The 24,702-nt window shown below is 49.4% G+C and overlaps 1 protein-coding gene and 1 long non-coding RNA gene across 2 annotated transcripts in view; one reads left to right on the top strand and one right to left on the bottom strand.

Moving 5' to 3' along the window:
* Window positions 1-18,908: 18,908 nt before the first annotated feature.
* The window catches only part of LOC116283099 (uncharacterized), a 31,938-nt gene continuing 26,144 nt past the window's right edge, over window positions 18,909-24,702 (bottom strand). Inside the window, exon 3 of the long non-coding RNA XR_012079078.1 lies at window positions 18,909-19,017. This is a non-coding gene — a long non-coding RNA (uncharacterized lncRNA). The remainder of the gene's footprint in view (window positions 19,018-24,702) is intronic.
* The window catches only part of C8A (complement C8 alpha chain), a 63,927-nt gene continuing 60,949 nt past the window's right edge, over window positions 21,725-24,702 (top strand). The window contains exon 1 of the mRNA XM_015236198.3: window positions 21,725-21,735. The gene's annotated coding sequence lies outside the window, so the exon portion shown is untranslated. The remainder of the gene's footprint in view (window positions 21,736-24,702) is intronic.

Raw genomic sequence — 24,702 nt, 5'->3', positions numbered from 1 at the left:
CCCCCAGAACGACTTGAGGGAGGGGGCGATGCAGAGCCAAGTGAAACAGGATGGTTAAAAAGGAAGACAAAAGCCATGTAGAAGACAGGGATGGTGGGAGGGCAGAAAGGGATGGATCAACAGTGCAGAAATATGAGATGATGTCTACAAGGGACACCATTATCCAAATCTAAATCTTTTAAGGATAAAATACCTCAAGTTATCTTAGGAGGTTTGCGGGTTCAAGGAAGGGTCTGTTTGCTCTCTGCCAGTCTGTGAACACGGTATAAGCCAGCTGGTTTCTCTTTGGCCCAGGAGGAACTTCACATCTGAATTTTGTACTTATCTGTTGTAATCAGCTTACTTGTGTATCATAATCGAGTAAGAGCTTTTTCAAGGGATACTAAACAAACACGACCAAAGCACGTTGCTTTCCTTTTAACAGCCTTTTATGAAGACTCCGAGCCACCTAGTTTATGTCAAGTGTTGTGCTCGGAGCTGGAGACACAGAAATCCTTTAGCTTCTTGGAAGGAGGCCATCTTGCTCCACTAACACCAGCTGCATTATGTGTGCGTGACTCAGACGAATTATTGAGATGTTTTCTGATCTGCTTAGCTTGTTGAGATCAAAGGAGTACCACTCCTCTGCAGGAAGGAGATGGGGCTGGCCTGGAAGTAGGGAGCTGTTTGTTCCCAGTATCAGCCACTCTCGTATCCCATCATCCAGAAAAGCGAGTCCTCCGATGGACAACTCAAGTGGGAAACCCCCTCTCTTTGGCCATGTTTCCTGGGGTCTGGACTTCCAGGCATAACAGTATCACACAGTTGTAATGCTTGGAGGCTCAGAGTACTAGGACAGGGCAATGGTAGGTCTCTCCACAAAATCTACAGGTCAACTGGTGTGTGACTTGGTGTGTGACTCAGGAATCGTAACCTGAGAAATGATTTTATATGTACTTGAAAGCTCTATCGAGGTTTAAGAGTTAGATCTGCTTCCCTCACAAGGAGTTAGGGAGGCATACACCGCTTCTCTCCTCCACTCACGCACACATCCCCTTCTCTATCTAATCACTTCCCTTCAAATGCCACGCTTAAGTTTTGCGGACTTACAATGCATGCGTGGCATTCCTGGATAGTAGGGGTCAGATGGCCTCTGACCTGCGGCCGCAGGACAGGAGAGAGGCAGGCAGGTGGTCCTACGGAAGAGTCAGTTGAAGGTGCATAAACTTCGTTTCCAAAAAGCAAATTAGCAACTGTGGCTTACTCTCCTTTTCTTTCTCATGTATCATCCCCTGGTCTCTGGTAAAATCTAACACCGTTAGATATTTAGTCTCGGCTCTGGTGCAGTGAAAGAGGAAGCACGTTTGGTCCATGTGTGGGATGGAACGTTACATAAAGGGAGACATGCTGGGGTCAGCATGGCTGCAGGACTGACTGATGAGAGATTCAGCACTGATGAGCCTGGAGGAGAGGGACCAGAAGACTCAGGGTTCTGAGATCCAGCTATCTCTTCCCACTGGTTCGGGGCTATGGAGGTAATTTTATTAAGGGAGGTAAGCTGGGCAGAAAAAAAGGCTTTGTATTCACCAAATCCCAATCCCTTCTCCTTTTCTTGGGCAGTGAGAAGACTATACTTCCCAGCCTCTCTTGCAATTAGATTTGGGTGTGTGACTAGGTCCTTATCAGTGGGATGATGTGGGAAGAAGTAGTGAATGTTATTTCTAGGCCTGCTCAATCGTCCACTTTCTCTCTTCTCCTTTCACAGCAAGCTCAGAAGCCATGGGCTTAAGATAGTGGAATCATAAAACAGGAGGAGCCTGGATCCCAGAGTCCCTTCTTCTAAGAAAGCCAGTAAGGAGATCTACCCAAATAGTCATCAGAGTATGATATAAAGAAATCTTTGCTGTATAAAGCTATTAAAATGGGGGTGGGGCTATTTGTTACTGCAGCATAATCTACCTTATTCTGACTAACACAATGTATTAGTGAGCTATAGTAAAGCAGGCAGCGAGCTGGAAGGAAAAGCAGAGGAAATAGGAAGAGTTGGGTCAGGAAATAAGAAAACTAATCCTTAGGTGGGTTTAGCCAACTTCTTGACGATTCAACTGAAGACCAGAATTCTGTGCTTAAATGGCAGGATCTGGGCTGCTGGGAATGACAACAGGCACCCTTTACTTACTGAGTGCTTGTTGTGTATCCAGCCCAATGGTCACTTTGTTACATGTATCGACTTATCTTACATACAATAAATATATACACCATTCAATATTCTCAATAATCTTACCAGGTAGATGCCATTACCCCCATTTTATGGATGGAAAAACTGAGATGCAAAGAGATTCAGAGTTTTTCCCTAGGCCACACAGCCTGTAAGAGGCAGAATTGGCTTCAAACTCATCTGTACGATTGGGGTAAAGTCAAGTGCTATTCATCACAAGGCAATAGGTGGCAGCCAGGCTGAAGCCCCCAGGGGTGGCATCACTGTGACTTTAGGGGAGGGACGGTATCTGCTAGGGAGAGGATTATTAACAGCAGCTAGAGGATGGGTTTCAACACCTAGAGAAAGAAGCTACAGTGTTCGAAAAAGGTATCAGGGCATCAGGTGAGCAGACTAGGGTTTATGGCCTCACAGAGGAAAAAAATGAGTAAAAATCAAGACTAGAGGCAAACGTTTAGTCAGTGGAACAAAGTGCACACAGCAAGGACTAGGTGACAGCTGAGGCACAATTGCAGCCTGGAGACAGAAAATTCATCCCAAAGAACAATGTTAACACCAGCTCTCCCCTGCTGCTGTGGAGACCCCTCACCCTCCTCCTACTTGGTAAGGACATGCTCAGGGTCTGAGCAGACCTGGGCCTGGTGATGGAGGGCCTCTAGGCCTGCTCTGTGTAGAGCTGGGACCAGCAGGGAGTGACTGGAGGGGTTTCTGGCCCTACAGGTGCTCACCTGTGAACAGATCAATCAGAAGGATGGAGAAAGCAAATACACTGTGTACTTGATCTTTGACCAGTCCTGGCTCAATCACTTACTAGCTTTCCTTCGGCCAAGTGACTTGTGCCTTTGACCCTCAGCTTCCTGATCTGTAAAATGGGGTGAACGAACTGAACCTCACAGATAGTCCCGAGTATGAAACGGCAGAAAGACTATAAAGGATCGCACATGCAGTCGTCGATATCTAACAGACACGGGGAAGCCTGGAGCTCTTGGCTCCTCCCTCTCCCTAGAGAAGGTGTCTGTCTCTGCCCAGAGTGGACAGAGGCTTCCCAGGGGAAACAAGGCTTGATCTCAGTCCTAGAGCGGCCAAGGAGGAGGGCAGTCCAGAGGCTGAGAGCAGCTTGTGAGAAGTCCCACCTCCAACAAGCAAGTCTCCCAGGTCAGCCCTTTAGGGGGCAAAGTTTCAAAAAGCTTGGTCTCGGCTCTCAGGAGCTGCTGCTCCTGAGCCTTTGTCATCCTGAAAGCAGCCCTGTGACGGGGCATTCTTTCCTGCTCTAACGCTCTCCTCCCCGCTCACAAGCTGCGTTATCAGCGTGGCCAGCAGCTCGGGCTCCACGTTGCCAAGCGCTAGCGCGACAGCCTGCAGGGAGGTGGGGGCAGCCAGGCCCTGCACCACAGCCCTGTGGCAGCTTTCAGTCAAGTCTGAATAAGGGTGCCGGAAGGGACAGGCCATGTGACCCCTGCTCAGGTCACGAGATGACAGACCTTTGTCGTGGAGAGGAAGGGCTTCCTGGAAGGAGGGGTGGCCTGTGCCAAAGAGGTCTTGTTCCCTACCGTCTCCCAGGGCAGAGGAGGCTGCTCGGTCCCAGCTAGCTGGAACTAAGCATGGAGGACAGTGTGTTTATTCAAAGGCATTTATCACAGTGCCATGTAATCACCTATATAAACATTTGTTGAACTGAATTACCTCCTTTGACGCTCACAGCCAGGGTACCTAATAAATGACGGGACAGCAGCTCAGAGAGGACTCGAAAGGATTTGATCAGGATTAGATATGGGGGGAGTGGCATGTGGAGAAAGAGGAGGGAACTGGAAAGGCTGGAGAAGAGTGTTACAAAATAAGTGACGTTGCACCTGGAGCTCCATGCTTGACTTGGTCTCCCAGCTCATCGAGAACCATCCTTCCTCCTGGCTTCCACCTACATCCTGTCTGTGCCCACATCCATATCCCCAGCCCTTCATTCAGCAAATACTGACCTAATCTCCACTCTGAGCTAGGTTAGGCTAAGACATGCAGTGGAGAACAAAGCACACACTGTCCTCACTGCCACGGAACCTGCAGTCAAACGAGGGAGTCAGGCAGCAAACAAACAGGGAATTGCGCTGTCACAACACATGCCCATAACAGCACGAAGGAAAATACCAGGGAATAAAACAAGGAGTCCCCCGTGGTAGAGGTGGTCAAGGAGCCTTGGTCAGCCCTGAATTCCAGACCCACTCACTCACTCGTTCACCCTACAGATGATAAATTCACGGAGCAGCTGCTCAGTGTGCTGAGCTGGGCACTGTTCTCTGTGTCCAGGACTCACAGTGATCCACGTGTCCACCTCCCTGCCGGGCTGCTCAGCTGGGTGTTCCACAGACACCTCGCACTCAGCAAAGCTGTAACTGAGCCAATGACTTGATCCCTTCAACTTATTCAGGTGGCATCCAGCTCAGGCACTTGTCCAGGCAGAAACCTTGGCATCCCTGACTCCCATCAGTCCTCGCCTTTAAGTGCAACTGACTGAACCTCATTCAACATCATCCACAGATATTTACTCAGGGCCCATTCCTCTGTCAGGCACTTCGTGTTTTCTGGTGCAGAAGATGTCCAGTCCTTGCCGTCAAGAGGCTTACAGAAAATGACTGGACGACTCAAAAACATCCCTTCAACCAGCTTGCTTCTCCCCATCCCCTCTATGGGAGGATGGAGGATTAGGTGCCCCTGCTTCCAACCTCCCACCTCCCACCAAATGTCACCCACATAGTCTTCCCCATCAGGAATCTGACCATGTACTCCACCATCAAAACCACCTCAGACTGGAGATGCCAGTCACTCTCCCAGGGCACACAAGGCTCTTCAGAACTGGCTCCATGCAACTTCTGCAGTCTCAGCTAACAGCGCTCTGGTCCCTACACACGGCCATACCAGATTTCTTCATCCCTGGGTCCACAGTGCTACTTCTTGCCTCTGGTTATTTGCCACCCCCATTCCCTCTACCTGGAACGCCATCCTGGGTGAGCCTGCCATCCACTCATGCAGCCCCACCCCCATAACCTTCCCGAGCTGGCGCATCTAGCCTTTCCTGACAGCTGTAGGGTGATTTACTCAGTCCTTTGTTTCCACGCTTCCCTCATCATTTACCTCATCACCCGACTGTGACTGCAAAACTGGTCCTGTGCATACGCATGGGTAACATCTCTGGGTCCTCTGAAAACCCCCCACCCCCCCGGGGTTTCTGAGGAGCTTCAGGAAGGCCTTCCTAGGTGTCCATCAAGCAGGCCATCAACTGGAGCCACCACGTGGCATTCCCCACGGTCCCCCTTTCCGGCCCTGGTTCCTTCCTCCTTACAGTCTGGGGCCCCACGGAACAGGCTGGGGAGCCTCCTTGGTGCCACCTCCCAGGGTGACCATCATGGTGCCACCAGTGTCCTGGAGCTTACATTGCATCAGACAGGGTGTAAAGGACTGTCCATGTGTAAACTCATTCTCACAACAATAGTGAGAGAGGCACTCATCTCACCGTAAAAACAACGAGAAAGCTGAGACTCAGAGAAGGTGGTCGCCCAGATCAAGGTCGCCAGGCTGGGAAGCGCGTGCCTAGGATTAGCCCATCTCCTCCCCCAGAGCGCATGTTCCTGAAGGCTGTGCGTGGCCCCACAGAGCACTGGGGCCCCAGCTCAGCTGTCAACCTGCCTTTGTCCCTCTGTCTCAGGGTCTGTGTCCAAGTAGACGGCAGGGTCTTCGAGGGCAGGGACTGTTTCCACTCACCCTTATCCTCTGGATGCAACTCAGTGCTGGGCCCATGATACGTGTTTCCTCAATAAATGGGTTACCCTTCAGGTGAGATTTCATGGAATTGTATTATTTTCCTTTTCTCACTTTAGTGCTAAGCTTCTTCCAATCAGCCTCATTAACAGCCAAGCCATAAGGGGTCAAAGTGATTTGAGAGACGCCAGAGGCAGGAAGGGGCAGGAAGGTGGGCAGCACCTGGTCTACATGGAGCAGAAGCATTAACCTCCTGCCGCTCCCAGATCCCTTCCAAATGCCGTTTGTATTCACTTGGCCTCCAGACCATGGAAATAAAGCGATGCTGTGGACAGCACTGAGGAGCCCAGCCAGCCACGTGCTGGTCTCACGCCCAGGAGAGCATTTTAACAGCCAGTCTAATACTCAGATCTTCCACTCTGGCCACAAATGTGCAGCTTCCTTTTATCTGCAAATTGCACTGGGCTCCCGGAATCACTGTACATTGGCTTGGCTCTGGCCTAAGTCACAGATCGGACCTGAAGAGTGCGGAGATTATGAATCGCCCACCATTGTCCTATGGGTCCCGGCCAACAGCCTCGGTGTGTTGGATTCTGCAGCTGTTCTCATCCTGATGCTCTCACTCCACACCCGATGTCCTCACCATCTGTCAGTGATGTAGACGCCATGCAGGACTCGAGTGTAGATAAACTTACGTGAGGGGGTTGGGGAATCCAGCTAGGGGAAGTGAACAGAGCTTGAGAAAATATTTTGGGCAACAAAAGGAAATGAAGGTTGATAGAAAGAGCCCTAAAAGTATCTTAGAAAGTAGAAATACAAAAATTACGCACGACGGGTAAACATGGTTGTCTATTCATCCATTCACTGACGTCATTCGTTTAACCAGCTGTACCAGGGAAGAACAAATCTGAGTCCTTATTAGATCTGCTCCTTTAGCTCTAACCCTGAGCTCTGTTTCCCGGGCTTAGTCATGCTGGCTCTGCACCTTTTGTAAAAGAATGTTGCCTACAGCCTGAAATATACAGAATAGCCCACTTTCAAGGCTCTGACCTTTAAGGGTGTAACACTTGTCCATTCGTATGGAGATAAAAAGTCACAAAACAGAGAATAAGTTTCATCTTGTTGGAGGCTAACAGGAACTTCACGACCTGACCTATACGGACAGCTCAAGAACAAAGGTTTCCGACAACAAGAAGTTTGTAACAACCAGCCACACTCCCTCCCCTTTCTAGCATAAAAGGATCCTGAATTCTGACTTGGGGAAGGATCCTTCTCTAGGACATTTTTGCCCCATCTTCTCCGTCTGCTGGCTTTATGAATCAAGTCATTATTCCTTGCCCCAACACCTTGTCTCCCAATTTACTGGCCTGTTGTGCCACAAGCAGAACAAATCTGGACTCAGAAACACAGCTTTCTCAACACTGGATGGGAGAGATGAGCTGATGGACCAGTCAGGGTCCAGTCAGGAAAATGAAATCACTGGAAACATTTGAAACAGAGGGGATTTAACACAGAGATTTGGCTACACCAGGGATGGAAGAACTAGGACCAAAATGGGGACTGTTGAGGAAACCCTCAGATACCCGATGGCTGGAAGCCATGAAGCTGAAGTGACAAAGAGCGGGTGGCGTTATCAGGGCTCAGGAGCTGGAATAACCCAGAGGAGACTGGAATCACTGCGAGAGAGACATGGCCATTAGCATGAGATATATAATATCCTGAGACACATAATTTGAGAAAACATTGCTTTGGAGGATAGATTCACTGTTTTGAAAACCTCACGGGGACTGGGATTCTAATCAGAGGAAGAGCACAGCCAATCAAGCCAGCATGATTTTTGGTTAAAACTGAGGTGTAATTAATAAATCTGAGCTATGGCTACAGCAGTGGAGGGTGGAGATCACTTTTCTAGGTGGCTGCTCAGAAGAGCAGTGCTCATTCAGGTATCTAAGGGGTCTGTTTAAAAATAAGCCTCATTATTTTATGATTAAGCATCGTATGATTTCGTGTAGACACGAAGAACAGATGAAAAGGACCGTCCCTCCCATTTGTACAGCATCTTACGCTTTCTAAAACCCTTGCACAAAATCAAAGGAAAGTACAAAGAAATAAAGAGAGGAAAAAGAGGCAGACGAGCAAGAAACTAAATTATTCTTAAGAGACATTTTTTTTTTTAACACTGCACTGTCAAGAGAGACAGGAAGTCAATATCTGAGGATATTTCAGGGAACTCATTGTCAGCGGTCTGGAAGTTGAAAACCACAATGTCCGGTTAACTTACAGATTTCTGAAAGGCTGGGCGAGGTCTCTGAGAGATCACAAAATAACATTTACTAGCTACTCCTACAACTTGTTTTTTTTTGCTTTGAGGAAAATAAACATACCAATTGTAGCACACGCTTATCTAGCATTCATTATCCCCCCCCTTTCTCCTGCTTAAAAATGTTCTTTCACAAAACGTGTGCTCTTATTCTTCCCCCACAAGCCTATGTGACTTAAAGCTAAACCCACCTCTTGGTCCAGGTATGGGTCACAAAGCGAATGGTTCCGTGGTGAGCATTTGATCTATGCCAGTCCAGTCAGAGCAGTCGGAGGACTGTTTCTTAGAATATCGGGATGAGATTTTCTTTTGCTCTCAAAGTAGACTAGAACACATAGTAGGGGCTACTGACACCCATCTTTGGCCATCAAGAGAATTCGGTTTAGAATTAAGCTTACCAGGCAGAAGAAAGAACACAGGTCCTGGAGCTGCTGGACAGATTAAACCAGTCCCAAGGCTTAATCTGCACATGAAGTTTCTTGGTCTGGGAGCCGATAAAATCCCCATTTGGCTTGGCCGTTGGAGGTGAGTCTTCTTTTTCCTGCAATAGAAACCTGTGTGATAATACAAATTCTTTTCCAGAATGAAAATGTTGCTTATGTGAAAGACAATTGCTTTTTAACCAGCATTTATTGAGCCCAGAGTCTGTGCCAAATGTTTTCACATACATTGTTTCATTGAATCTCCGTACATTGTCCCTATTTTTAGTTGAGGAAACTGTGGCCAAAACAGGTGACCTGACTTGCTTTAGTAGGATAATTAGCACAGGCTGCTGTAACAAACATCCCTTAAATTTCAGTACCTTAGCATATGTATGTTTATTGCTTGCTCACATCCCAGTCTGAGGGCCATCAGGAGGTTCTCCTGTGTGACTGTCCTTTAAGTGACGACTCATGGATTTGGCTCACTTCTCTCGGGTGACCCTGACATCCTGAATTATTCTGTTCCCATCCGTGTGGATGCAGAGATAGTGTGAAAAATCACCAGGGATGCTTTGGGGTAAGGCAGGGAAGGGCTGAATCCCTTGAGCCCACATCCCATTGGCCAGAACTCAGTCACTGGCTCCCAGCGGCAAGGGAGGCTGGGAAACAGAGTCTTCTTGTGCACCCAGGGGAAGAGGGAGCAAGTCTCTCTTCACCCTTGTGGACGGCCATCTCAGGATGCCGCCTACCACAGCTCCCCAGTGGAGCCAGGATTCTAAACTGAGCATTGCATTCCCTCGGCCTTCTATTTCTCCTGCTTCTCCCCTTTTCTCCTCTGATACCCCCCGCCTCCCACTCCCATACACATTCATGTTTCATTAGTCCCCTCAGTAAGTAGCTACGTAAAGGTCAGTTTGTATTTTTAGCTCAGTAGCTTCTTAAGGAATGAAGAAACTCCCAGCTTCCCTGACATTTGGTCGAACCACAGAAGCAGTTACTGCCTGCAAGAAGTGTTCACTGCATGATAATGTGTATGAGGGACTGATCATTTACTTATCCTCGAAGCAGATGGACTTTACAGGAGAAGGGCTCTGTAATGCAGACCTGACTGTGAAGAATAAATCAAATTTCTCTGTGTACTTAGGGGAGAAAGAATTATTTAAATACCGTGTCGGCAGTTCTGGGTCCATTTACTGGGCCCACAATCCCACACAATGGCCACCAGGGGGAGCACGAGGCACATCCCTGCACAGGCAGCTATTTTTAGAGGCTGTTTCTGGCCTTAAGGAAGAAGCCAAAGAAATAAGACTATGATTTTTTTTTTTCTTCCAAACCGGACCAACTTATAAATTATTTGTGAGTCCAATAAAAGGCAATTATCAACATTTCCTACTATTTCAAGAGTAATATATTCTATGTTAGAAAAAGATTCAATTATTTCCATGGCTGTGATTCAGACAATGGAAATCGGAAGCAACCACACAATCCAAAAATAAATAAATAAATAAAAGAGAAAGAAAAGGAAAAAATGGTAATCCTGTGTAAATCTCTGACTTTAAAACTCAAATCAGAGGGTGTGAATTCTGGCCCTGGTGGGTATGAAACATCTGCCCTAAAGGCAGTGGAATTTGATGGTCTTGGAGGGAGTGTGTGCGTGTGTGTGTGCGTCCGTGCACCACAACAGTGAATGTGACTCCGTATTCTTTCCCAGCACAAGGCAGGTAGGTCAGAACAGTCTTGTCCAAACAACTGAATAATGAGCATTACAGAATTATTTTAGGAAGCACAGTTTGATTATTTCCAGCTCTATAGACATATAAAACATAATGGAGCTCAGAAGACCCTGTATCCATAAACCAGGTTGTTGTGTTAAGAAAGGCCCTTCTGCCCCCCACCCCCACCCCAGCCAGTCCCCTGAGCCGTGGTCTTGTTACAGCAGCAGCACAGAGCGATGAGACAAGCATGGTCCTTGGCTCCAAAGAGACAGGGCCTCAATCTCGCCTCTGTGGGGCAGTAAAAATGAGACTTTGGGCAAATGACTTAACCTCTCTGATCTTCCATTTCTGCGAAACCCCTCTCGCAGCACGAACATAAAGATGGATGAAGAGGTATATGTGAGTCCTCATCACACTGTGAGCGGTCAGGGAACGTCAGCTGTCTTCCGGGACCAGTCTTCCTCTTGCCCTCGAGACGGCAACAAGCAAGCTTGAGCCGAAGCCGGTTCTGCTCTTCCACCAACCCTGAGCCCACCCGGGAGCCTGGAGGGTGAGGATCCCCTTTGAAGGCGATGCAGGAGTGGGGAGTGGGTGGCGGTGGCCGACCTGGCTGCAGTTCTCTCCTTGAAGCCTCAGCTGGGAAACAGCCTGTTTGTAGGTGCGTGTTCCCCAGAGAACCTGGGCGCTTAGCTGAGCTGAGAAGTGCTTTCTCAAGGACAGGGACCCAAGAAACAGAGGGTGGAAGCGAGAACACAGAAACCCCGTGTTCTCCAGCTGCAACGCTTGCTTAGACACTCCTTCCCTGATGGTGGGAAAAGCAGGAAACAGAGCTGATCAAGCTGAGAGCCTCAGCTAGCATCCGGGGAACCTGGACGTTCGCGGTGGAGGGCGTGGAAAGAGGGTGGGTCACAGGCATCCTGCAATCACCAGGACTCCAAGGGTCAGGCCAACGCTCCGGAACAGAGAGAAAAATGATGATCCCAGCAGGAAGGTCCTCTATGCCACAGGGACTGCCATCCAGCCACGTGGAGAGCCCACAGTCACCCCCCACCCCCAGAACTGGTCCTGACCACTCAGCCCTGCTCACGGCCACTCCTCCTGGTCTGATCCGTGCTTGTGACTGTGTGTTCATCACTGCTGCTGCTTTGCAGCCCCTCCCCCCAACTGCCAGCCACCCTCCTCCACCCATCTCAGCCATTCTCTCTGCCCTAGAGGCTGACCCACACAGGCTGTGCTGCCTCGACTTTCTCGCTGTTTGATTCAGGCAGTGAGGCACCAGGAAGGATGCCCTGAGGTGAGCGAGGGGGAGGCTGGGGGTCTGTCCCTGAGCCTCTCCCTGCTCGGAGTGGCATCTCCTGTGACACCTGCATCCTTCCATCCCTACACCCACCACCGCCCTCCTCATGGCTCTGTTCCCACCGGGCTCTAGCCATCACCTGCCCTCTAGCCATCTGGGTGAGCGTGGCTTCCCGCTCTTGTAATCTCTGGGGGCCTCGTTGCCCCTTTTCGGTTCCCTCAACCCTATCCCCACCTCCCTGAGAGGACCTGCCACTCAGATCCCTCCTTTTGAGTTACCTGAGCTGAAGTCCGATTTCCACCAGGGCGCTGACCGATACATCACCCCTTTGCAAAGATGTATTTCTATATGTATTGTCTTGTTTTAACAAGGAGCTTATTAGGGTATATAAGACATGAAATCACCAAAGTTAAAAGTGGCATTCAAACACATGGATCCAAGGGCACACATGGAACCAAAGACGAACCTAAGAAAACTGCTCACGTCTTAACTTCTCCCCTTGGTCACTGGCGGGCCACATGTGCAGCCCCTTGCTTTCCAAACACCCACAAAGAGCTGCATCTATTAAGTTCTGAGTCTATAAAATACAAATAAGCCAATTACCCTGCACAGGCCCAAGTGTGTGGAGAGAGGGGTTTTAGCAGCATTTTCTTAGCTATATAATAAAAAGAGACTTGTGCAGACACCACCAAAAATGGAAGGAGGTTGCGGGGGGTGGGGGTGGGGTGACCATAAGGACGGCCTTGGCAACAGGGGAGAAGAGGATATCCCGGGAATCTGAGAGGAGGAACCAGAGTGCGACCAAGCTCCCCACATGACGCCAGGTCCAGGGCCCCTGCAGAGCCCCCGCAGGAGGGCTCGCTGGCTCTCCATCCCTCCCAGAGTTCCGCCAGCAGCACAGCGGAGCTGTGTCCAAGGACTGCCTCCTCTCTGCCTCGTTTCCTGCCAGTGGTCGGCCTCCTCACTTGCCTTTGGTCTTCCCGGTTCCTCCAGCGGCTGTGTCGTCATGATTTTTGTTGCCACGTCGCATCAGCTGATTCAGGGGCTCTGCTCTATCTTCTAGCCTCTCTCTGGGCATCCAACCAGCCTTAGTGTCTGCTGTTAATAACTGGGTTTGCCTCATCTTTCAATTCAGCTTCCCCAGGGTGGAAATCTGATGGGCTGGCTCGCCCCTCCTTGGGCGGAGCTTTCCACATTTGGCCACATCACAGCCGGCCTTTGGCGCGGTGTCTACCCTTAGTGCAACCATAGGCTCCCAGGGAGTCTCACGCTGAGCGTGGCAGCTTGGAAGGGCGGGCGGTGGACAAGGACAAGGCTGCAAGTCATTTTTGCTCTTCATCAAGAGATGAGGAGTTTGGAACAAACAGATTAACACACTATTATATATAAAATAGATAAACAAGAAGGATCTATTATCTAGTGCAGGGAACTATATTCAATTTCTTGTAATGAGTTGTAATGGAAAAGAACCTGAAAAAATAAATATAACTGAATTGCTTTACTGTACACCTGAAACGGCATTGTAAATTGACTACACTTCAATACAAAATAATAAAATAAAATAAAGAGATCACGTATGATGTGTAAACATCTGTTGATTCTGATCCCTTGAGGACCCTGGGAGTCTCTTACTATGGCTCCATCCTTGGGAACAAATTCTTCTGCTAATCTGCTCCAGCCCTGAGAGCAGACTCCAGCAGCAGAGGAAATACAGCCTGGGCCAAAACAGTAGGCACAGGAGTTTGGCGAGGTTTTTGGTCCCCAGCCTACCAGAGGGTGAGCCAGAGGCTGCAAGGTGGATCCCAGATCCTGCCTGCTGGGGAGGACACAGCTGTGCTCCGGCCAGTTCCAGGCTGACTCAGGACACGAGAAGGCGAGCTATGGATGGGGATCCTGAAAGCCGCCAGCGGAGCCCGGGGAAGGCAAGACTGTCACTTAGCCAGCCTGGCGGGTGAGTTCCTCTTCAGTGTGGACAGCCATCAGAGGAGAACCCTCCCCAGAGGGTTTAGCAATGTCAGCAATGGCAGGACGGAAATCCTCACGCTGCCACATATGAACTGTGTGACCTTGAGCAAATGACTTGATTATCAAACCTGCTTCTGCATATATAAAATGCAGATGACCAGATCCACCTTTTGGAGCGGAAGCAAGAAATCCATGATAGAGTGGTTATTAAGTCCTCAGAGACCAAGCTCTCAGAAGCGGATAGCAATTTTTATGATTATGAATATTGTTGGAGCTGCTGACCTGTTTTCTAGTATTTGCTCCCACATATCAGACTGGACTTGGGCCCCCTAAGATTTGGGAAGGAAATAATCTTTTCCACTAACATGGGGAGTTGTGCCTTCTCTGATGAGGCTGACGTAGCACCTTGAGTTAGGACAAGCTCTGTACTTTGTGCAGCCCAGTTGGCTGTGGGTTGAATAATTGCCTGGTGAGTCCGAGATTTGGAAATACATTTTTTAAAAAGGCAGTGAGTGGTACAAAAAAGATAACAGCCCTCCCCAGAGGCACAGCCAGCTCGAAAGTGTTCTCTTGCATGGAGTCGCGATAGTGGCTGATCCATCAGAGCATCCTCCTGCCTCTGAAATCCAGGAGGTTGTGAGAGAATGTGCAGGCAACCTTGACCTCATATTCTAGACACCATCTCTCAGGACAGCCATCCCCACCAGTATCAGAGATCCTTTGTTCAAGTGAGAATGTGAGCCTGAGTCACTGAATTCCACCCGTGCCATCTGGGTCTGGGGAGGGCTGCAGGAGGCAGGCGGCTTACAGCCTCTCTCCAGGGAGAGACTGTTCCCCTGCAGCCCAGGGGCCAGTTCTCTAGTGGGAAGGCAGCGAGCCCCTCAGTCTTGCTGCTGCGGGGTGGGGAGGGGAGTGCAGGGGAGGGGAGTGCAGGCTGAGTTATCTAGCAAGAGCAATTGCTGTCCACCTTGGCTGAAGTCAGCGAGGTTGTAAAATCACCGCCCCGAGGCACTCCAGCACCCAATTTGGAGATGAGTGGGGATTTACATGATTCAACTCAGCGGAATGTTTCTTTCCGGTATCGGGGCTCAGTCAGTCGTGAAGGAGGAATTTGTGAGCAAAGCTCACTGGCTGTGGCTTGTGCTTCCTTCTCGTCCGGAGGGGCTGCAGGCAAAAAGGGCTCAGTCTGAGGTTAAGTTAGCTCAGAGGTGGATGCACCTGTGTCACTGTGACCCGAGGGAGCCTGTCTTCGGGGTCGGGAGGGATGAGGGGGGAAAACGCCTCCTGACTCTAAGCCCTCAGGGTCAAGGACACTCGGACTGAATGTTTTTGGGGGTGCCTACTATGTAAAGTCCTACTATCTCTTCATTCGATCCTGATAACAATGCTGTGAGGTTGAGGGTTTTGTCCTTATCTTATGGACGAGGAAACTGAGGCTCAGGGAAGTTAAGGGAAGAGCCTAAGGTCACACAGCCAGAAAGTTGCTCAACCGACCTTCCAGCCCCAGGGGGGCGTTCCCTGGAGTTGTGCTTGGGATTCAAACCCAAATGAGCATCATGCAATCTAAAAACAGTTAACTGGTATATGCGTTCTGCATTCACAGTCCGTGCAGGATCTTGCTAGAAAAAGGTTACCAGTGGCAGTCAGGGAGCTGGAGAGCGGTTGTCTCTGTTTCACTGCCTCACGATTTAGTGGGTTGGAAGGGACTGGAGACCCTGTCCAGATGGAATCCAAATCCATGCTGAGCCACTTACTAGGTCTGGATCCCAAGCAAGTCATCTCTCCGTTCCGAGCCTCAGTTTAGGCAGACGTTGGTGAGAATTCAGAACGCTCATCAGTGTCATGGCCAAGTCGTGCAGAGGAGGGTCCGCAGTCGTCAGGCTCACCTCTCTTCCAGTTACCCATTGTTTGTAACTAACCACCCCTAAGGGCCGTGCAGTAAGAAGCTACAAGAATCCTTTGTTTGCTCTTGAATCTGCAGTTTGTTTGGGGCTCTGCAGAGACAGCTTATCCCTGTTCCAGCAGCAATTTGACTAGGGTGGCTCAGCTGGGACCGTCTTCCAGGACGGCACATCCATGTGGCCAGCGACGTTGCTGGTCGGTGCCTCCCCGCCTGGGTCTCTCCGCAGTGTGGCTTGGGTTTCCTAGGTTTGAAGAGTAGGTGTCCCGAGAGACAGGAAGCAAAAGCTGTCAATTTATTAAGTCCTGGACCTGAAACCTTGCCACTCTGTCATATTCTGTTGGCCAAGCCATCCCAGAGTCTGGAGTCAAGGGGAGGGGACGTAGAACCCCCTCTTAACGGGAAGAGTGTCAGGGAGTTTCAGGACATTTTCAAACAGCCCTGCCACAGCCCGTCCTCTGGCCACAATTATGTCCATTTATTACATGTACTAACTATACTCAGAATCCCCCAACATCCCCCCAAAGTCTCCTCTCGTTATGGCGTTAGGTTTAGGCTTGAGGTTCAGGCTTGTGTCATCTAATCAGGTTCAGGTGTCAGTGAGGCTCCCTGGATTCAGGTCCTCAGATACAGCTCCTTCTTGATCTTTAGTCCCATCAACTAAAGAGACAAGACATCTACTTCCACATGCAACAGTGACACGGACCATCTCAAACCGGCAGAGCGGAGGCTGGGCTGCTATGTTACAGCCTAGTGGGGCGGTTTCTCATAGCAGCCCAGGGCTTTGGATGCAGCGCGGGTTGACAATAGGTAATCTGGGTTCAAATCCAGACTCTAGCACTGGTTGGATGGGCGGTACTGAATATGTCACTCCATTGCTCAAAACCTTCATTCTCTTTTCTTCAAAATAGGAATAATCATCTCTACTTCAAAGAGACTATGTGAGATTTAAATGAGGCATTGTCCTGGAAACAGCCCAGAAATGTTCCTGGCATATACTAGGTCTTCAATAAAGGAGAGTTGAATTTGAAACCTGAGATGTGCAAACGAATCAGGCACGAAGATATTTATTTCACAGAGTGCATGCAAGTCTCACGATGTATGAAAGGGATCTGGGAGCTGTAATGTTCTGTAGGTGTATGTGTTTGTTTCTTCTGTTTATGCCATTGGCTGCTCCTGAGTCAAAGCTCCAGTGGTGGGGAGGGATAAATTAGGAGTCTGGGATTAGCAGATACAAACTACTATATGTAAAGTAGATAAACAATAAGGTCCTACTCTATAGCACAGAGAGCTACATGCAATAGCTTCTAATAACCTATGATGGAAAAGAATCCAAAAAAGAATATATATATGTACAACTGAATCACTACGTTGTGCACGAGAAACTAACACAACATTGTAAATCAACTCTGTTTCAATAAAAATACAAAAACAAACAAAAATCAAACTTCCTGTATCAGCAGGGTGCAGTCCCCTCTGCCCCGAGGCTGGTGACAGTCTGATCTCTGAGGCAGAAGCTACAAAAGTCATTAGGCTTTTCCTTTCCTTTTGTGCTTGCCTTTGCCTTGAAGTCACCAGATTCCATCTACATGGGATTACACTCCAATCTTACAATTCTGTTTTCCGGTGCCAGGGACGATTTCTGGACAGGATGAGCAGACCAGTCTAGATTGGGGCCAAAAGGTGAGAGTCGCAGGGTGGGTAACACAGTCTCTGTTTCTGAGAGATAAACATGGAGCTGGGTGGGAATGGGTTTGGAAGCAGGGAGACCAGGGTCCTATCCCGGCACTGCCTCTCGTGACTGTGCGCTATGGGCAAGTCCCTTTGCCCTCGGGATTTTTAGCTTCCTCATCTGACGGATGCGGAAATAATCATTCCGACCCTCAGGGCTGTATGAGGAGGCAGTGAGGCGATGCATGTCAAGAGCTCACCTCAATGCCTGGTGGGGAGGTGGTGCCAGACAGATGTTGCTTTATTATTACCAGAAGAACATGGGATAATATCCACCTAATCAACTGGTAGGAGAATTGAATAAACTGCATGAAAACATCTCCAAGGAGTTAGGCATGGAGAAGATGCTCGGGACATGGCGGTCACTGCCGCTACTGCCAATGATAATTTGGGGGGAGGGGTATTAGCTTTATTTTTATTATTATTATTATTATCTAATCTAGGTACTGGGAATTTAACCCACGACCTTGTGCATGTTAACGCACACTCTACCACTGAGCTGTACTTTCCCACCCCCGCCATTAATAATTTTAATTTTAGCAATAATGGTGTTGATCACACTTGACAAAATTCCTAATATCCTTTGAAAGTTTCTGTGAGCTTGGAGACAAGGTTTAAACTACGTGTACGCTCAAAGATCATTTGAAAGACTTCTCCTGCAAAAGCCACGTGTATAAGCAACATATTGGCACCAAGCGAGGAAATCATAAATAAAGATAAACAGAAGGGAACCACATTGAGAGCAGTGCTCACAATTTCATCCATGGCCTGGGTGAAAGAGCACACAGGGACACTTCCTTGTTGAAGGTGACCCTGTATTTTTTAGGCGGAGAGAAGTACTAAGCGGAGTAGATTTACTGAACAATGAAAATGAGGGGAAACCAGATTGGTTTCACTTCTTAACCAGTCAGAGCCTTCAGCTAAGCTCTGTTTAAATCCGCTTTCTCTTATTGTATTTGTAAATCCATAGATTTTTGGTTGCTCTCTGCAATTAGGATAGATGTAGTCCAGTATTTTAACTTCCTTGTCCAAACCATCCTACTCCTTGGTCCCTACTTAACCTTGCTTGTGGGTCTATGTCAGCAAGTCTCTGGCCTTCAGAAACCTACAGAGAAGCAGGCAGCAGTCCCTATGTTTTCCTAAATTCCTAAGCTCCTAGGGCACCTTTCTCAAGAACTTTCTTACTATATTCCCCTCCATTTCTGAGTGGTACTGGGCTGAGACCTCAGGTTCTGCAGCTCAGCTGCCAGCAGAATGAGGAATAAGGTGCTGTATTGGTTAGCTACTGTCATCTAATGCTGTGTAACAACGATCCCCGAACTCAGTGGTTTAAGCCACATTTTTCCTTACAGATCTATGGTCAGCCAAGCTGCTCTGCTTCACGCTGTGGCAGACATATTGAGTCTAGACCTGACTGAGAAACTCTACTTCAAGCTGAAGGTCTGCAGGCTTGCTGAGTTGTTCTGTTTCACATGTCTTTTTCCTCAGACTAGAGGACTACCTGGAGCATAGTCTTCCCCTGGCGATAAGAGGCATACAAGACACCTCCAGTTATCATGTCCTCATACAACTATGTACAAAAGCAGCACGGGAAACAAGGATTCGCCTTGCATACCTTTTCTCTTCATCAGAGTGGACAGTCATCCTTAGAAGTTCCTTCACGTATTTCTCTTCACATCTCACCTACCAGAGCTGGATCCCCCGTCCATCTCCAAATGAACCTCTGAAAAAGGGAAAGAGACACCATGATGGCCTTAGAAAAATGCTTGTCAAGTGAATGGATTCTTACAGAGATGAGTTATCGGCCTACAGGTTCCCACATCACTTTAAGGAGTAGGGAAAAATCATGCCCAGGTTTAGGGATTCCATGTAAACAGAAATGCGTAGGGGACGAGGTGGAAGAAGGATTCAACTTCCTGTTTTGTTGCCGATGCAGCTACTCAAACACAGGTGTGTGGGTTCAGTAATACAGGGGTTAATATGCTCAGACTTCAAAGGATACGTCAGCGTGTCCCTGGCATGGGGGTGTTATTTCATAGTCAGTAAAACAAAGGCAATTGCAGTGATTAACTTACTTACAGTAACATGCAATCATTAGCTATTAATAATAATTAGCTATCACTAATACTGAAGTAGTGTAAACTAAGTGCCAGGCAAATTTCTGATGCTTTACACGTATAAATTCATTATTATGTGCTGTTCTTTATGACTGATGGGACCAACGGGCTTCAACGAACCACACGTCCTGATAGTCACCCCTTGGGGTGGTGCCTCCCACAAAGATCCTGGGCTGGGCCACATGACCTGCTTTGCCAGTGGGACATTAGCAAGTATGGAAGCAGCAGAAGCAATCTCTCTTGGAAGTCAGCTGCTCTGCTGGAAAGAAGTCTAGGCTGGACTACCGTCTGATGGGAGGACTCATAGAGAAAAATCCTGAAGGCAGAGAGGCCAGTATGCACCTGCCAGCCCCAGCTATGCTCTCAGTTAAATGCAGCCCCGTGAGTGACCTTTGCAGAATCCTAAGAAGTAAGAAATCAACGTTGTTTCCAGCCACTGAGCTTTGGGGTGGTTTGTTATACAGCAATGGGAAGTTAAACAATCGGTACAACAAAGGTGTGTAAATTCCTTGGACAATGTGTGTGAAGGACTGTCTTTTCCTTACTATTTGTGATCAGCCAGAAAAGCTAAGGGGATGACTATGAGCCTCACAGGATCCTTTCTTTCATTAGACAAATATTTATTGAATGCCTGCTCTGTCCAGGGCAGTGCTCTGGGTGCTAGAGACATCACAGTGAACGCAGCCCCCGCCCTCATGGCGCTCACAGTTTATGACATGGATTCATCCTCCTTGATGCCCTCGAAAAAGACGAGTAGTGCTCTACCAAATATATCCTTTTTTTCCCCATAAACTGTGATGTCTCTGTCCCTCAACTAAATCTGACTTTCATCTGCTCATAATTCCAAAGGTGGGGGAGCAGAGCTAGACTGTAAAGTCAGACTGACCTGGCCTCAAATGCTCTCTCCCTCCCATCTCCCCCTCTGGTCTCCGTTCCCTCGTCTGTGGACTGGGTCTAAGAATTCTCATCCAAAGCTACTGGAAAGACTGTAAGGAGAGCACAAGTATCCAATAAACGTTAGCGTTCTTCTTCTCGTGGAGGGAAAATACGCCTCCAATTTCAGGGCACTTTCAATTCAGAGGGCAGTTCACGGGCATCGGGTCTATCCACCCCCCCCACCCCCGTTTCCTAGGGCTCTGATGCTGATGCAAATTTTGAAGCTAATTCCCCCCTGTGCTCTAGATTTGCCCTGAGTCCCTGAGGAAAGCTGAGCCTATGACCCTTGATGCAGGCCCCTCCCACGAAGCTTTACCAAAGGCTCTCACGCACATGACCTCAATCACCCTTCCCAGCAGGCCTGTGAGGCAGGTGTTCTCAGCCTCATTTTCTAGTCAGATACCTGAGGCTCAGAGAGCTGCAGTAACTTTTGCAAGGTTACACAGCAAATCAGGGGCTGAGCCCGTCTTGAAACCCAGGCGCCCCATCTCCTGCCTTAGGCGCTCTCGAGTTCCTCTGCACTGTCTCTGTAATCCATCCCCCCCGCCCCCTAAACATGCTCTGTCACAGAGATGCTTGAGAAGCAAACCCCAGGGCATTCTCAGGGAAGGGAGGTGATGTGATTATTTTCTCGCAACTGTGTACGTAGGAGGCATTAACATTCACCCAGGAGCTGCCGAAACCCGCTCAAGCGGAACCGAGGCTGGCGGGGAAGGGGACTGACCACATTTGCTTACAGTAGGCTAAGCCGGCTCCAGCTGCCGAGCCGCATGGCCTGGCTTGATGAGCGCGGAGAAGGTCTAATTACAGACTGACAGCCCTGAGTGTCTCATGGGAAGACAGGTCCTGAATAAACACACTAAGGGAGACTTGAAGGGTTTAGAAACAGATATGTATTTGTTTCCTAGTCCTGTAGTTCTATGGGGACGATCTCAGATTAGCATCACAGAAGCCTAACATTTCAGCCCAGAGGAGGCAGTGGATGGGAGCCAGCCCTCACATGTGGGCGTTGAGGTGGCTGTTCCAAGGTAATGCAAGGCCACCCTGCAGAGGTCTGCGTGGGCACCCCGAGGCCTGACCCCTGAGCAGCCGAGTTCCTACTGTCCCCTCTCGCTCCCAAGCATTTCCTCTTGTGTGTCAGGCGCGTGCAGTGTCAGCCCTGGGGGTCAGTGTCTCAGCTGGTTTCTCTGCCTCAGTCTCAGCCCTCTCCGGTCCGTCCTTCTGTGTCCCCAGAGTGCAAAGGACCCGTGTGACAGGAGGCTCTGCCACTTTGTTTTATTCAGTAGCCTCTTGGGGGGCGAAATCTAAATATTAGTCTTGGCAAAAAACAAAAACAAAAACATCAAAACCCTCTGCCGGTCCCGTCAGGTAGCTGTGGATCCCAGACTGTCTGTCCCTTTGCCTCATCACGGTTTTGCTCACGCCCCTTCCTCCCTCCGGAAGGCCCTTTCTTCCCCTCCTTCTAAAGAAACTTCTCCCCTTCCACCCCCACTGCCTCCAAAAGAAAGCCCAAATCACATCCAAGCGGCCGTAGTGATGCTCCCAGCTTGGCCCCTGCAGGTCCCTACTCAGCCTGGGACCCGGCACTGTGACGGCAGGGGCCGTGTTCTCTTCCCCCTGAGTATTCAGTGCCCCCAGGCCCCTGAGTACCTGGCCCCCACCCTTGAGAGAATGAATATAATGACTGATCGCTTACGACACGCAGCCACTTTGTGGTACAATGCAGAACAACACACACTGGGACAGCCCCCCAGAGCTTATGGTCTGACTGATCCATCCCTGGGTCACTCCTGGTTTGAGGCTTACAGGCTCTCCTATCTTTAGGAAGCCTTGCTTAAGCAGTAAATACCTACGGCCTGATAATGTAAAGATGCCTACTATCCAGAGAAATGGCACACACGTGGGGCGACGGCAGCAGCTGCTCAGTGACCCCCCCCACTCCATTACTGCCTCCTCAGATGGCACGTGAGCATGGCTGAGTGCGAGCCCCTACCTGAGGGGCCATGGGAGGGTGTTTCCGGAGCACAGAGCTTCGTGACAGACAGACAGGAAATGAGAGGACTGCAAAGAAAAACAGGACTCATCATAATTTTGCCTGGAAATGCCTGTTAATGTAGGTCATTGCAACAGATATCTATGAGGTACTGTGTGTGTAGGGGTGTGTGTGTAGGAGGAACTGCGTGTGTGTGTGTGTGTGTGTGTGTAGGAGGTGCTATGCATGTAGGGGTGTGTGTAGGAGGTACTATGTGTGTAGGTGTGTGTGTGTAGGAGGCACTGTGGTGTAGGAGGCACTGTGTGTGTAGGTGTGTGTGTGTAGGAGGCACTGTGTGTGTAGGTGTGTGTGTAGGAGGCACTGTGTGTATAGGTGTCTGTGCAGGAGGAACTGTGTGTAGGTGTGTGTGTAGGAGGCACTGTGTGTGTAGGAGGCACTGCGTGTGTAGGTGTGTGTGTAGGAGGTAGTGTGTGTGTGTGTAGGAGGCACTGTGTATAGATGTGTGTGTGTGCAGGAGGTACTGTGGGTGTAGGTGTGTGTGTAGGAGGTACTGTGGGTGTAGGTGTATGTGTGCAGGAGAAACTGCACGTGTAGGTGTGTATGTGTATGCCATCAAATTCATTATACAGGAGGGGCAGTGAAGGCACCGTGGAGAAACAGCTTGTCCAAAGCTGCACAGTTGGTTCATGCGGTGCTGGGATGTCCATCTAGGGAAGTTGGGCTTGAAAGCTGCACTCTTCCTGCTGTACTGCATAAAACACAGCAGAGCACCTACTGTGCGCCAGCACTGGGGATACAAGGTGATGTCAACATGGCCCCTGCCCTCAAGAAGTTCCCAGTGTATTGGGCAGGGGGCGAGAAAGGAACGGGCTTCCCCAGCGTAGTGCTGGCAGGGACCAGAGGACAGACTGTTGTGGGAAAGGAGATTTCACCACGGACACTGTCTGGAATCGCCTGCACACGGTGATCATACAGAAGCCGACCTACCTCTACTGGGCTTGAGCACTGGTTTTAATGTCCACGCGCACACTAGGGGCCCTCACTGCTTGCTGGTGGGGCGTATGAAGTTGGCCTACCTGGGGAAAGCTAGTTCCACTAGCTGACTCTCACACATGTGGTGCACAGAGACTTTGGGCCAGCACGGCCTGCCCTTCCAAGAGTACAGAATCACACAAGTTGGTGGTCTTTCAGAGAGGGGATGTAGCCAGGGGAGAGGGGTGCCACCCATCACACCAGGAGCTAAAGCATCACAGAGAAGGAGACAACTGGTCAACTGATGACGCCTGAAGACTTCGCTTAGGTGTAAAATGGACTCTGGTTTTTGTTGCAGCCAAAGTCCAAGAGGAATTTTCCAAAGGACCACCCAGATTTGGCTAGAGCTGCTTACAATGCTCCATGCCTTCTTGGTGGAAAGGTCTTTAATTTCTAGCCAATGAGCCAGACACTGACTCAGTCCCCTCCCACCCCTTAAATGCAAATGCAGAGCTTCACCAAGAAGTGGAGCAGCAGGCACGCACGAGCCCACCCCAGGTAAAGCCTCTTATTGAGACCAGCTTCTCAAACGAGCCCCACTTCATTTGCAGCCAAAACCCCACCACTGATATTTCTGACCACAGCCGGAAGGGGGAAGAATGAAGCAGTCAGGAGGAAAAGCAAGTATCAAATACATGCCACTTCACAAGGGGCTGGGAAGGAAGGGCGGGCGGGGACGGCAGGGCGTAGACGTGGGCTGTTCCTCACTGTCTGCAGACTGTGTGCCTGGTGTTGTGTTGAATATTGTGATTGAAAATGCTGCCAGCCGTAACAGTAAACAAAGGATGCTGTGGCCATCAAGTCATCAGCTGCTACCGCCACCCCTAACAGTGAGCAGGGGGAATTCAGGATGGGAAAGAACAGGATACTGACCCTAGATGGCTAGGTGCACATCAAAGGAGCAATTTCAGTGAGCCTGGACTTTGGCGCCTTCCTATGCATAGAAAAGTGCTAAATTCCTTAACTTGAGATACCTGGATTTCTTTGGTTAACAGTAACCTTTTAACGTTCTGACTACCTGGTTTTTGTTGCAAAACTTCCTATACAGCCTGGCTCTTCCGCTGCCACTTTGGAACAGTCTCTGAGAGCGATCTCAGAGGCTGCCTTCCGGGTTCGAGTCCTCAGAAATTCCACCGGATAAAACAACTCTTAACTTTTAGGCTGTGCATTTTTATTTAAGTCAACAGTATTTCGCAGGTTTCCTCCGTGAGGGAGCAGAAGGTCATCACCCAGCCCTAACACACACCCCCCCCCTGGAGAGACACCACAAGCAAGTTCACCAAACTGTCTGCTCTGCCATCTGCATGGCCTGCCACCCAGTAAGCTGCTT

The sequence above is a fragment of the Vicugna pacos genome, chromosome 13 (genome assembly GCF_048564905.1).
Source record: "Vicugna pacos chromosome 13, VicPac4, whole genome shotgun sequence".
Lineage (NCBI taxonomy): Eukaryota > Metazoa > Chordata > Mammalia > Artiodactyla > Camelidae > Vicugna > Vicugna pacos.
Note: the sequence above shows the minus strand (reverse complement) of the source record. Positions and strands in the feature narration are given on the sequence as shown.